The sequence below is a fragment of the Gossypium hirsutum genome, chromosome A03, assembly GCF_007990345.1.
Source record: "Gossypium hirsutum isolate 1008001.06 chromosome A03, Gossypium_hirsutum_v2.1, whole genome shotgun sequence".
Taxonomy (NCBI): Eukaryota; Viridiplantae; Streptophyta; class Magnoliopsida; order Malvales; family Malvaceae; genus Gossypium; species Gossypium hirsutum.
Window position 1 is genome coordinate 50,581,737 of NC_053426.1, and position 11,801 is coordinate 50,593,537.

At 34.0% G+C, this 11,801-nt stretch overlaps 1 non-coding gene across 1 annotated transcript; it reads left to right on the top strand.

Moving 5' to 3' along the window:
• The first annotated feature begins 10,448 nt into the window (after positions 1-10,448).
• On the top strand, positions 10,449-10,555 carry LOC121226520 (small nucleolar RNA R71). The gene has a single exon (XR_005924303.1). It is a non-coding gene; the product is annotated as a small nucleolar RNA R71 (small nucleolar RNA).
• Positions 10,556-11,801: the final 1,246 nt, after the last annotated feature.

Consider the following 11,801-nt stretch of genomic DNA (forward strand, 5'->3'; position numbering starts at 1 on the left):
GGTCAACCTACAAGCACCAAATCAAGTATATATGCACAACCATTTCAGCCAATATCTATACCAAACCATACATAATTCATGCTACAACATTACCAATCATTTCAAATCTCAATTCATAAATAAATTCATACGAAAACTTAAACTAAAATCATACGTAAACATACGATCTATACATCATTCAATCAAATGCTCAAAACTTACCAAAGTTTTCACATTAGCATCACATATCATATACCATTGTCAAACTATAAGTTTAAATGCAAACTAGCCATATCACATGGCTAAATATGCACATCCCAAAACATAATTCCACAACTTCTAGCCTATACATGCCATACTTTATATACATTTACAAAGTACCAAAATAAGGTTTGGTAGTGTGGTGACGATCCTCGACAATCCTTAAGCTCACAGTAGCTTCGATATCTATAAAACAATGCAAACACACACAAAGTAAGCTTTCAAAAGCTTAGTAAGCCATATACAAATAAACATATCATTCAAAGCAAATAAGTATCATCAAATCGTTTATACTTTGTATACCAATGCTAATACAAATCTTATATTCAAATACTTACCTATCATTCTCAAATAGGCTATACAAAGTAAACATACCTGAATTTGATACCTGAATTTGATATGATTTCACAAAGTTATTTATTTTCTCGGAATGCCCGTTTGAACCGTTTGGAAACATAAGGATACGCGGATAGCTCAAAGAACATATACAATGCCAACGTCCCAGACATGGTCTTACATGTAATCAAACATCGATGCCACTGTCCCAAACAGGGTCTTACATGAATTCAGATATGATGCCAATGTCCCAGACATGGTCTCACACGCAAAACAAATATCGGAAATCCTATGTCATGCATATGTATCCTAACTATTCCTAAGGTTCGTACGGGACTTTTCAGACGTCGGAACTTTGTTGATATTTTCTCGAATATCATATATTTAGCTCAGACATTCATTCATCACAATTCAATATCAAATGAATAATAAGAATTCAATTCAAACATGTTTATTGTATACCGACTTACCTCATAGGGATTCAGATAGATGGAATCGGTTACTCGACGGCTTTCGACTTTTCCCGATCTAATTTCATATTCTTTAGTTCCCAATCTAAATCAATTCAAATTAAACTTATTAAATCACACATTCATTCAAAAAAAATACATATACACACAATTAGGGCATTTTGCAAACTAACCCTCACATATTTACATTTTGACACTTTAGTCCCTAATTCATAAAATCACAAAATACAAATAATTTGCTTGTATATAAGCTTAACCAAATTTTCATAGCTCTCATAAAAGTCCATAAATTTCATTTATTTCACATTTAGTCCCTCAAAATAACATTTTTACAATTTAGCCCATTTTACTCAAAATCATCAAAAATTCGAAGACAAAACTTATAAACCCAACATCAAACTTTCATATTTCATCAAATAACAACATAAAGCTCATGAATTCATCCATGGCACATTTCAAAATCATCATTAAAATTAGAAATTGAGGCATGGGCTTGATACTATACGAAGCAGCGATTACAAAAACGTAGAAATTATCAAAAACCGATCAAAACACATACCTCAATCACCAAAATAGGTAGCCAAACCCTAGCAATCTTATTTCTTTCTTTTTCTTTTGTGAATTTCGGCAATGGTGATGAATATATCACCTAATTCATGTTTTTCTTTTATTAGTAATAACTTTAATAAAAAAATTCCTATTTTGCCCTTTTATAAACCATTATAAATTCATTATATACAAGGTCATTAAGGTCCACTCAAGCTTAAAATGGTCAAATTACTACATAAGGACCTCACAATTAATGAGCCAAATCAAATAGGCAGTTTTAACAAACAGCAGGCAACTTTTACATTTTACGCGATTAAGTCCTTTTATCAAATTGAGCACACAAACAGTTAAATTTTCATACGAAACTTTCACACATGCTCATTCACATATCTTAAACACGAAAAATAATATTTAATTTTTTTTTATCCGGATATGTGGTCCCGAAACCACTGTTCCAACTAAGGTCTAAACCGGACTGTTACAAATACTTTCTATTTAAGTCTCCAAGTCTTTTCCTCATTAAAAGGCTATAGTGATTAAACTTTTATAATTTAGTCTCTATGACTTAATAAACCACATATTCGAAAAAATTATTTAACCAAATTTTAATTCATCAAAATGCTACCTTTGTAAATATCCCTATTTAATACTTACAAACTTGGTTTACAGAAATGAAGTTCCAAAACTACAATTTCCGATGCCACTACAAACTAGGTTACAATTCTCCCCCTTTAAGAAATTTCGTCCCCAAAATTTACCTGGAAAGAGGTGGGGATATTGGAATCTCATTGCCTCTTTTGATTCCCAGGTCGCTTCTTCCATGCTATAACTATGAATTAGAAACAAGTGCATCAATCAAGAACTATTCAGGAATAAAAATGAGCTTCTTCTCAAAATATGAATTTAACTATTTAAGCTCAATCAACATAGAACTAAATAATAATTGATAAATTTTTCAATTTTTTCTTTTTTTTTATCTAGAATAATCAGAAATAATTCAGCAAATCAAAGAGAAGAGCATAGTTAAGCAACTCACCAAATCAAATCTCGACAAAAAAGGAATCAATAAAATGGGAAAGAGTCACAAAAAAATGGGTTATGGGTTAACATTAACGGGTTAATCAAGAAACTGGATGTTAGGCTTAACGGGGTTCACTAAGGGTTAATTAAAAAGGTAAATTTTTATGGGATAAGGTTAAAACCTAAGTGTCCTTATCATCTCAGTATATCAAATCAAAGGTGTGGTCTCGACATGCATAATTGAAGGAAGTTCTAGAAAAACAAATCAAGCTGACACACTCATAACCAATAATAGAATGAGCATGAAAAATATATGCTCTATAGGCTCAAAAGCTCGCAAAAATTCATGGTATTGATGTCAAATTGGAAAATTTAAAACTTCAAGATAATACCTCAATTTAAGGAAATAACCTAAATTTTTTTTATTTCTCAAAAAGAACTTATCATGCTTGATTATGTCATGTCTTAAAGTTTAAATCAACCAATGCAAAAATATCTACAAATTATTCCAAAACACATCAATAAAAATCCAAAATCGACAAAAATTCATTCTAATGGAAGTATGAAAAATTACTTAAACACAAGAAATAATTCAGGGATTTTCTAATAATTATATGAAAAACCTCCCAACACTTAAGATGTACATTGTTCTCAGTGTACAAACATATATAAACACAGTATAAGCAGGATATCATAAGAGAGGGAGAAAACTAAAATTGTCTTAAATATGGATGAATTTGCCAGAATGGTGAAAACCAGAAATGTAGGCAAATCTAAATGTAGTGCATGGTTCTGAGCAAACTAATAAGAAAATAGACACAAATAATAAAGAAGATTAAAAGGTTACAAACTCGATTAGAAATAACCATAAACATGAAAACATAATTCAAACGATAATAAATGAAATAAGTCTAAGAAAATAAAAATAAAACAACTAAAAGAAAAATTAAAAAATAAAAATAAAAAGAATAACACTAAGAAAATGGATAAAAGTAAAAATAAAATAAATAAAAATAATAGTAAGTAAATAAAAATAAGGAATAAAAATAATAAAAAAATAATAATAATAATAAAAGAAAAAGGGTAAACAGAAAGACCGACAGTGGTATATAGTGGTGACTGGAGATACGATAGTTAGCACAAGGGGTGGTCGTAGAGGGAGGCATGGGTTTCGACGATGAGGCAATGGGGTCGGTTTCATGCATGGGTAGTGGTTGGGATGGTGGTGTCGGTGGGAAGGGGAAGGGGGAAGAAAAAAAAAGGGGAAGACGGGAAGTGTGGATGGTCAATTAGGGTGGGTCGTGGCTTAAAAGAGGGGAACAAGGGATGAATAGTGGGGAGGAGGTTGTCACGGTGGTTCGACAAGGCAATGGGAAAAGCGTTGTGTGCGCAGGTGTGGGTGGTCTATGCGAGAAAGGGGAAAGAGGAAGAAGGGGGAAAATGGAAGTCAGAGTGGGGGTGAAGTTGAGGGGGAAGGGGAGGGTTGGTGTAATGTGGTCGGCCTGGTGAAGGTGATGTTTGACAGTGATGTCGGGGGGCTATGGTGGGGAGCTTGGGTGAGCTGTGGCTAGAGGGAAGAAGGGAGGAAAAACACAAAGTGAATAGAAGAGGAAAAGTTAAGGTTTGGAGGTTAAATGGGTGACACGTTCGTGTAACGATTAGTGTTGGGCCACACAACCGTGTCACATGCCCGTGTGCAACTCCCTCAAGCGTGTGCATTTCAATATTTGAACCCAGCCTTCACACGGCCTCGAAGACGCCCATTTTTCCAGGTCGTGTGTAACAACCTAATTTTCAGTGGTATCAGGAATAGAGATTTGAGATCACTAAATCCGACGGGTGAGTTGAAAATTTAATAACTTAATACCTATGAGTCAAATGTGAATATAAAAGCATTTTTAATTGTGATTTAAAAGAATTAATTAGGTAAATTGGGTCGAAAATGAGGTATCGAGACCTCGACTTCATAAATCGAGCCATAAATATTTTTAGAAATATTTATGGAGTGTTGGTGAGGTAGTAATAAAATTTAGTCAGAAAATTATGACGTTTGGGTGGTTAATTAAATAAAAAGGACTAAATTGAAAAGGATGTAAAAGTTGCTAAAAGGATTAAATAGCTCAATTGTCAAATGAGGAAGGACCTAAAGTGAAAATAAGCCCAAAGGAGATATTTTGGGCGGCAATAGCTGAGAAAAATCAGGAAATGGGTGAAATAAGGGCAAAATTGGAAAATTGACAAAATTGGCTAAATAAAAATGGGACTAAATTGGAATATCTAGAATTCTCTTCATTTCTCTTCATATTCATCACCTGAAAAACAGCCATGGAGGAGGGTTCAAGCTGGTTTTCATACTCTAGCTTCATGTAAGTTTAATTCTTGCTTTCTCCTTGAAATTTTTATGTTTTTGGACTTTTACAATTGGGTCCAACTTACTATTTCATTAGTTTTTAATTCCATGTCTAATTTTTGAAGTTGTTATGGATGAGTGCTGGAAGTATATGATGATTTGGCATGGAATTAGAGCTTTAAATTGTTTATATTCTGATTTTATTGAAAGAATTGAATAGAAAGTGAATGTTTGGGACCTAATTGTAAAAGAGTTTGAAGTTAGAGTTTTATGTGGAAATTCTAAATTTAAATAGTTATGAAATAACTTATAATGTCTAGAAAAAGTATTAATTGAGAAAATTATCTTAATTGAGGGGTTAATTGAGCAATGACTGAATTGTATGAATTGTGAAATTTGGGGTAAAATGGAAATCAACATTTTGCACTAAAACTGTTTTGGGCAGCAGCAGTAGTTTAACTTTGAAAAATCACCAAAAATTGTAGAAATCGAATTATAGGATGAATAAAATAATAAATTAAATATTATTGAGTCTAGTTTCTTATAAAAGAAATTATGTAAGCAATGGAATTGTAAATCATGAGATACAATAACTTTTCTGAGACAAGGTCAGAATGATTTCGGGTTCCCCTGTTCTGAATTTGGAAAATAATAAAAAATTGGATAAAAATAATTAGAAGCTTAAATTTATATGTTTAGAATCCTTAATGAGTCTATTTTCAAGGAAAAAAACGAGGACATCATTCGAATCTTGTACGAGAATATAATTAATTTTTAGTGAAGAAGGGTCGGAACTGTCAGACAGCAGAACAGGGGAGATTTCAATGAATAAAATGTATTAATTGGCCCAACCAAAAATTATGAAATTTTTATGGTAAGAAGACATATGAGTCTAGTTTCTGGGAAAATTTATGGATCTTGATTTGGAGTTCTGTAGGTCAAGATAAAAATAATTTATTTACTATGACACAGATGGACAGCTTGAATATTCACATAAGTAGATAGTGAAAATTATGGATAATCTTACATACAAGTGTGTTGTTTATACTAAGGATGTGGATGGAGAGGAGGAGGAGGAAAATATACAAAAATATATGAACGACTCGTGTATAAATTGATCACATGCCCGATTATAATCGATAAGTGTTGGATTAGAAATGATATAATGTTTTATTTGGTATATTTATTATGAAATTATGATTATCGTTATAATACAAAAATTGAACTTATGAGTTTATATGGTTAAATTTTAGTGATTATTTGTTAATTTTATGAATTTCACGATGTGTTATTTCATATGTATTGATGATAAAATCGTGAATAATGTAAAAGCATGAAAATTGAATAAATGATCAAATTGAGCATTTCAGTTCAGTGACAAGATGAATTGAAGGAAAAGACCATGGTTGGACCATGGCAACAAGTGATAAGTGATAGCTTCAGCTACACTTATCTGATCAAGGAAAAGTGAAAGTGATAAGTGATAGCTTCGGCTACACTTATCTGATCAATGACAAATGACAAGTGAAAAGTGGTAGCTTCAGCTACCTGATCAGTGAAAAGTGGTAGCTTCTGCTACCTGATCAGTGAAAAGTGGTAGTTCCGGCTACCTGATCAGTGAAAAGTGGTAGCTCCGGCTACCTGATCAGTGAAAAATGGTAGCTCCGGCTACCTGATCAGTGAAAAATGGTAGCTCCGGCTACCTGATCAGTGAATAGTGGTAGCTTCGGCTACAAGTGACAAGTGATTTCCGTATAAGACCATATCTGGGATATGGCATCGGTGTGATATATGCTACTGTATAAGACCATATCTGGGATATCGCATCAGTGAGATATGTGATTCGTGTAAGACCATAGTTGGGCTATGGCATCGATATATGAATATGTGTAAGACCATAGCTGGGCTATGGCATCATTATGTGAAGATGTGTAAGACCATAGTTGAACTATGGCATCGAGAAAAAAAAGTACTTAATTCTGTAAGACGTTCACTAATTTGACAAAGTTTGGTAAGTGTTACATGGAATTATGTGATACAAGGAAGTACGAGTTGATAAGATACGAGTATAGAACTTGGTTGATAAATGAATTCATTTGTGATTATATAATTGTTCATCTTGAATGTATTGTCCATATGTATTGATAATTCAAATGTTTTAATGAATAAAATTCCGATATGGAATAAATTGAACACGAGACAAATAATTATGAAATTGAACTCGGAATTCATGAAAATGACGGTTATTGATATATGGAGACATGAGACATTGATATATGAATATGGAAAATGTTTGATAAATGTGTTTATTCATAATTATAGAATCATATAACTCATGTGTACTATTTGCATAAAGATGATATTTCAAATACTTTGGTTATTTAAGCTTAAATATGAAATATTCTGAAATCAAGATAAGTTGTTATGAAAATATATTTAGATTACAGAGATATGGTTGATATATGTTGTATGATTATATTACGTGAAATTGTGTATATATATGAGAAATTGAATGAGAATTAAGCCCATACACGTTTCTTGTTATTTATATGAAGTGTACGACTGACAAGGGTGATGAAGTTATAAACAGAGAGTTACACGGGTTGAAAACACGAGCGTATGACTCTCCAAAGTGTGAAAATTTTCTAAGTGTTGAAAAAGTTTCATATGTTTACGGTTTGGTCCCGAACCACCCTGAATGTATGTTTTGGGCCCTGTAGGCCCATATAAGGGATGTTAAACATATGTATGAAAGTTTTTAATTTAGAAGAAATTTTATGGCTGATTTTTTTTACATGATTGATCATATTAAGTTTGGTAATGCCTCCTACCCTATTCTAGGCTCGGAATACGGGTAGGGATTGTTACATCGTGTGTGATCTCCTTCGCTTCACCCATGCCCATATGTAAGGTAGTGTAGGGTACACGATCTCACACACACCCGTGTGTCCCGGTTGTGTCTCGCACACAGTCGTGTCTCTTACCTATGTAACTCATTGTCTTTAAATTAAAATTGAAAAATTAGCTCTAGTGCTCAAACGGCTTAAGACACGCCCGTGTGTCATGGCCGTTTGTGGTAGATGGCCATGTCGTCTGGCCATGTAGACTATCATAGGCCATGTAACAATCAAATTTTGGAAAAATTAAATCCCAAGACTCCCACAACCAAAGAGACGCCCGTGTGTCTAGGTTGAGTGACCTACACAACCATGTTTTTACACCGTGTAACTCTCTGTCATTTGCTCCCTTATGCACACGGCCATGTTGCCAGGCCGTGTGACTCACTGTTAATTCCCTTATTATGCACACAACCTGGGACATGCCCGTGTGTCTAGGCTGTGTGGGTCAAAAACACACATTTTTTTTAAGAAATTAATTTAATTAGTATGCAATAAATTTAAAAGAATTAGCAGATTTTAAACACTTGGGTTGCCTCATATGAAGCACTTATTTATAGTCTAAGCTTGACTTACATTATGGGTCACGGTGGTTCGTGGAGCCGAAGCTCCTGTTTATTATTATTAAATATTCTACCAAGATAAGGTTTGAGTCGAGTATATTTACCTTAAATGTGCCAAACTCAGGATGAGTTACCTTGACTATACCATAGGGAAAGACGTTCAGTACCGTAAATGGGTTTGATCTGTTTACCTCAAGCTCCGAAGGGGCAATTGATGGATCCGTTTTTTCCAGTAGTACTTTGTCTCCGACCTTAAATTGGTTCATTCTATTCACATGCTCTTTATGGCATCACTTTGACTCTTCATCGTGTTTTTTCAGTTTCTCCTTGACATGTGTTCACCATTCATCTAGTTCATCAATTTGCACCATTCGTTTTTCATAAGTTATTCTATTTTTGTCACCTTGATTGAAACATGGCCCCATCATGCTTTCATGAGGAATTTCCTACATAGAAGGTTGAGCCACATGGTTATTGACATTCACAAAACATTTAAAATCATCTCGATCCCTAGAGACTCTCACAGAATCACGTACTTGGAGAATAATCTTCTCGTGATCTACATGAAGTACAAGTTCACTTGTACCAACATCGATAATAGTCCTAGCAGTTGCTAAAAAAGGGCGACCTAAAATCAAAGGTATGTCACTGCCCTCATCTATGTCTAACACAACAAAGTCAACAGGGAATATGAATTTGTCAATTTTTACAAGCACATCCTCAATAATACCCTTAGGATATCTAATAGTTCTATCCTCTGATTGAATACTCATCCTAGTTTGTTTGGGTTTCCCAAGACGTAGTTGTTTAAACATTTTATAGGGCATAACAATAATACTAGCCCCTAAATCAACCAAAGCATTATTGAAATTTAAACTACCAATAAGACAAGGAATAGTAAAACTGTCTAGATATTTTGGTTTGTTGGGTAGTTTATCTTAAAGAATGGCAGAGCAGATTGCATTAAGCTCCATAGCCGACGAGTCGTCTAACTTCCTTTTGTTTGCCAACAGCTCTTTTAAAAATTTAACATAATTTAGCATCTGCGAAAGAGCTTCAACAAACGGTAAGTTAATATGTAATTCTTTTAAGAGCTTGAGAAATTTACCAAATTGTCCATTTGTGTGGTCTCTCTTCGTCACACTAGGATATGGCACTAGAAGTGTATATTTTTTTTACATCTGGCATTTTCTCTTTCCTATCGTTCACAACCTTATCCTCGTTTACCACAATTTCTTGCATTGGTTCTTGTTCAAATTCAACTAACCCTTCTTCGTCTCAAACAGTAATTGCATAAAGCTACTCCCTTGGATTAGTTTTAGTGTTGCTAGGCAAGCTACGTTGTGGTTGTTCCAAAATTATCTTACCAAACTGTCTTATTTGGTTTTCGAGTCCTTGAATTGATGCTTGCTGATTTTTTAGTGCTACCTCAGTGGTTTGAAAACTGGCTTTTGAAATCGAGATAAACTTTGTCAACATCTCCTCAAGGTTAGGCTTTTTCTCCTGCTGATAAGGTTGTTGGAAGCCTGGAGGTTATTTTGGTTTTTTATTTCCTTAACCACCCCAAGAGAAATTAAGATGGTTCCTCCAACCTGCATTATAGTTATTACTATAAAGGTTATTTTAAGGCCTAAAATTATTACCCATATAATTGACTTGCTTGTTCTCTATGCTAGGACTGAAGGGTAAACATTCTAGATTATTTATTCCACCTCCATTTGCATAACATTGCATTACTAGATGTACCTGCATTGAAAGATATAAACCATTAATTTTCTTATTAAGCAATTCTACCTGGGTTGATAACATGGTGATTGCATCTAAATTAAAGACACCGGCTGCTTTCATTAGCTTTGTCCTCATGACTTGCCACTGATAATTATTCAGTGCAACCTCTTCAATAAATCCATAAGCCACTTCGGGTGTTTTATTGTTTAATGTACCACCGGCTGCTGCGTCAATCAACTGTCTAGTTGAGGGATTCAAACCGTTATAAAAGATTTGAACTTGTAACCGTAAAGGTAACCCATGATGAGGGCACCTTCTCAATAAGTCCTTGTATCTCTCCCATGCATCATATAAAGTCTCTAAATTGATCTGCACAAGGGAAGAGATATCATTCCTGAACTTGGCTATCTTAGCCAGTGGGAAATACTTCAGTAAGAATTTTCTGGTCATTTGAGCCCATGTAGTGATGGAACCTCGTGGTAAAGAATTTAACCACTATTTTGCTTTGTTCCTCAATGAGAATGGAAACAACAGTAAAGAATGGTGTTATTAGTGACGCTATTAATCTTGAAAGTGTCGTAAATTTCCAGAAAATTAGCCAAATGAGTATTTAGGTCTTCATCTTGCAAACCATCTAACTGAACATAGTGTTGTACCATCTGAATTGTGTTCGGGTTCAAATCGAAATTATTTGCAGCAATGGTGGGTCGCACAATACTCGGGCTTGGCATAATCATACAAAGTACGAGGAACAAGAGCTACAACAACTACAAGAGAATGTAGCTGAATAATTTGATTATCACCCATATCTTCAATAATAATGATGTCCTATTGTTCTCTACTATATTTTGCCAGCTCTGCCTTGCTTTTCTACGATTTCTGCGAGTTGTACTTTCAATCTCGCTATCAAAAAGTAATGGTCCTGACGGGTTTCTTCTAGTCATAAACCAAAAGAACCTACCAGAAGCAAATGAAAAGAAAAAAAAATTAGAATGTAAAAATTAAACTAAAAACAAAAATATAATAAAAATAAAAAATGGCTAAGTTAATAAAAACAAAGTGTTCATAATATTTTAGTCCCTGACAATGGCGCCAAAAACTTGATGTGTCTCACGTGACTAACTAAAAAATACGACTAAGGCAAATGTACGTATCAATAAATTGTATAGCTATGGTGAGTAGAGATATTGTATCCACGATGGCTAAAAGTATTAGTAATTAATGTTTTTCTATTATTTAGCTGACAATTTGGAGTGATGGGTTTTAAACTAAAATTACTAAATTAATTTACTAAGAACTCAATGAAGAATGAAATAGGAAAATAATTGAAAGATAACCAATGAGAGAGACAATACCTGTAACACCCCGAACCCGAGACCGACACCGGAGTCGGACACGAGATGTTAACAGACTTTGAAAAATTTTTCCAGACACTGCCCAGTCTGAGTACTAGTCGCTTCAAAAATCATATCTTGAGTTTCACAACTCGAAAATCAGTTTTGTGATTTTTCCCTGAAACTAGACTCATGTCCCCACCTATGCATTTTTTTCTAGAATTTTTGGTCGGGCCAATTAGTACAGTTTATTAGTCAAAGTCTCCCATGTTACAGGGGTCGACTACACTGACCTTTTCCCATTACGACTGGGA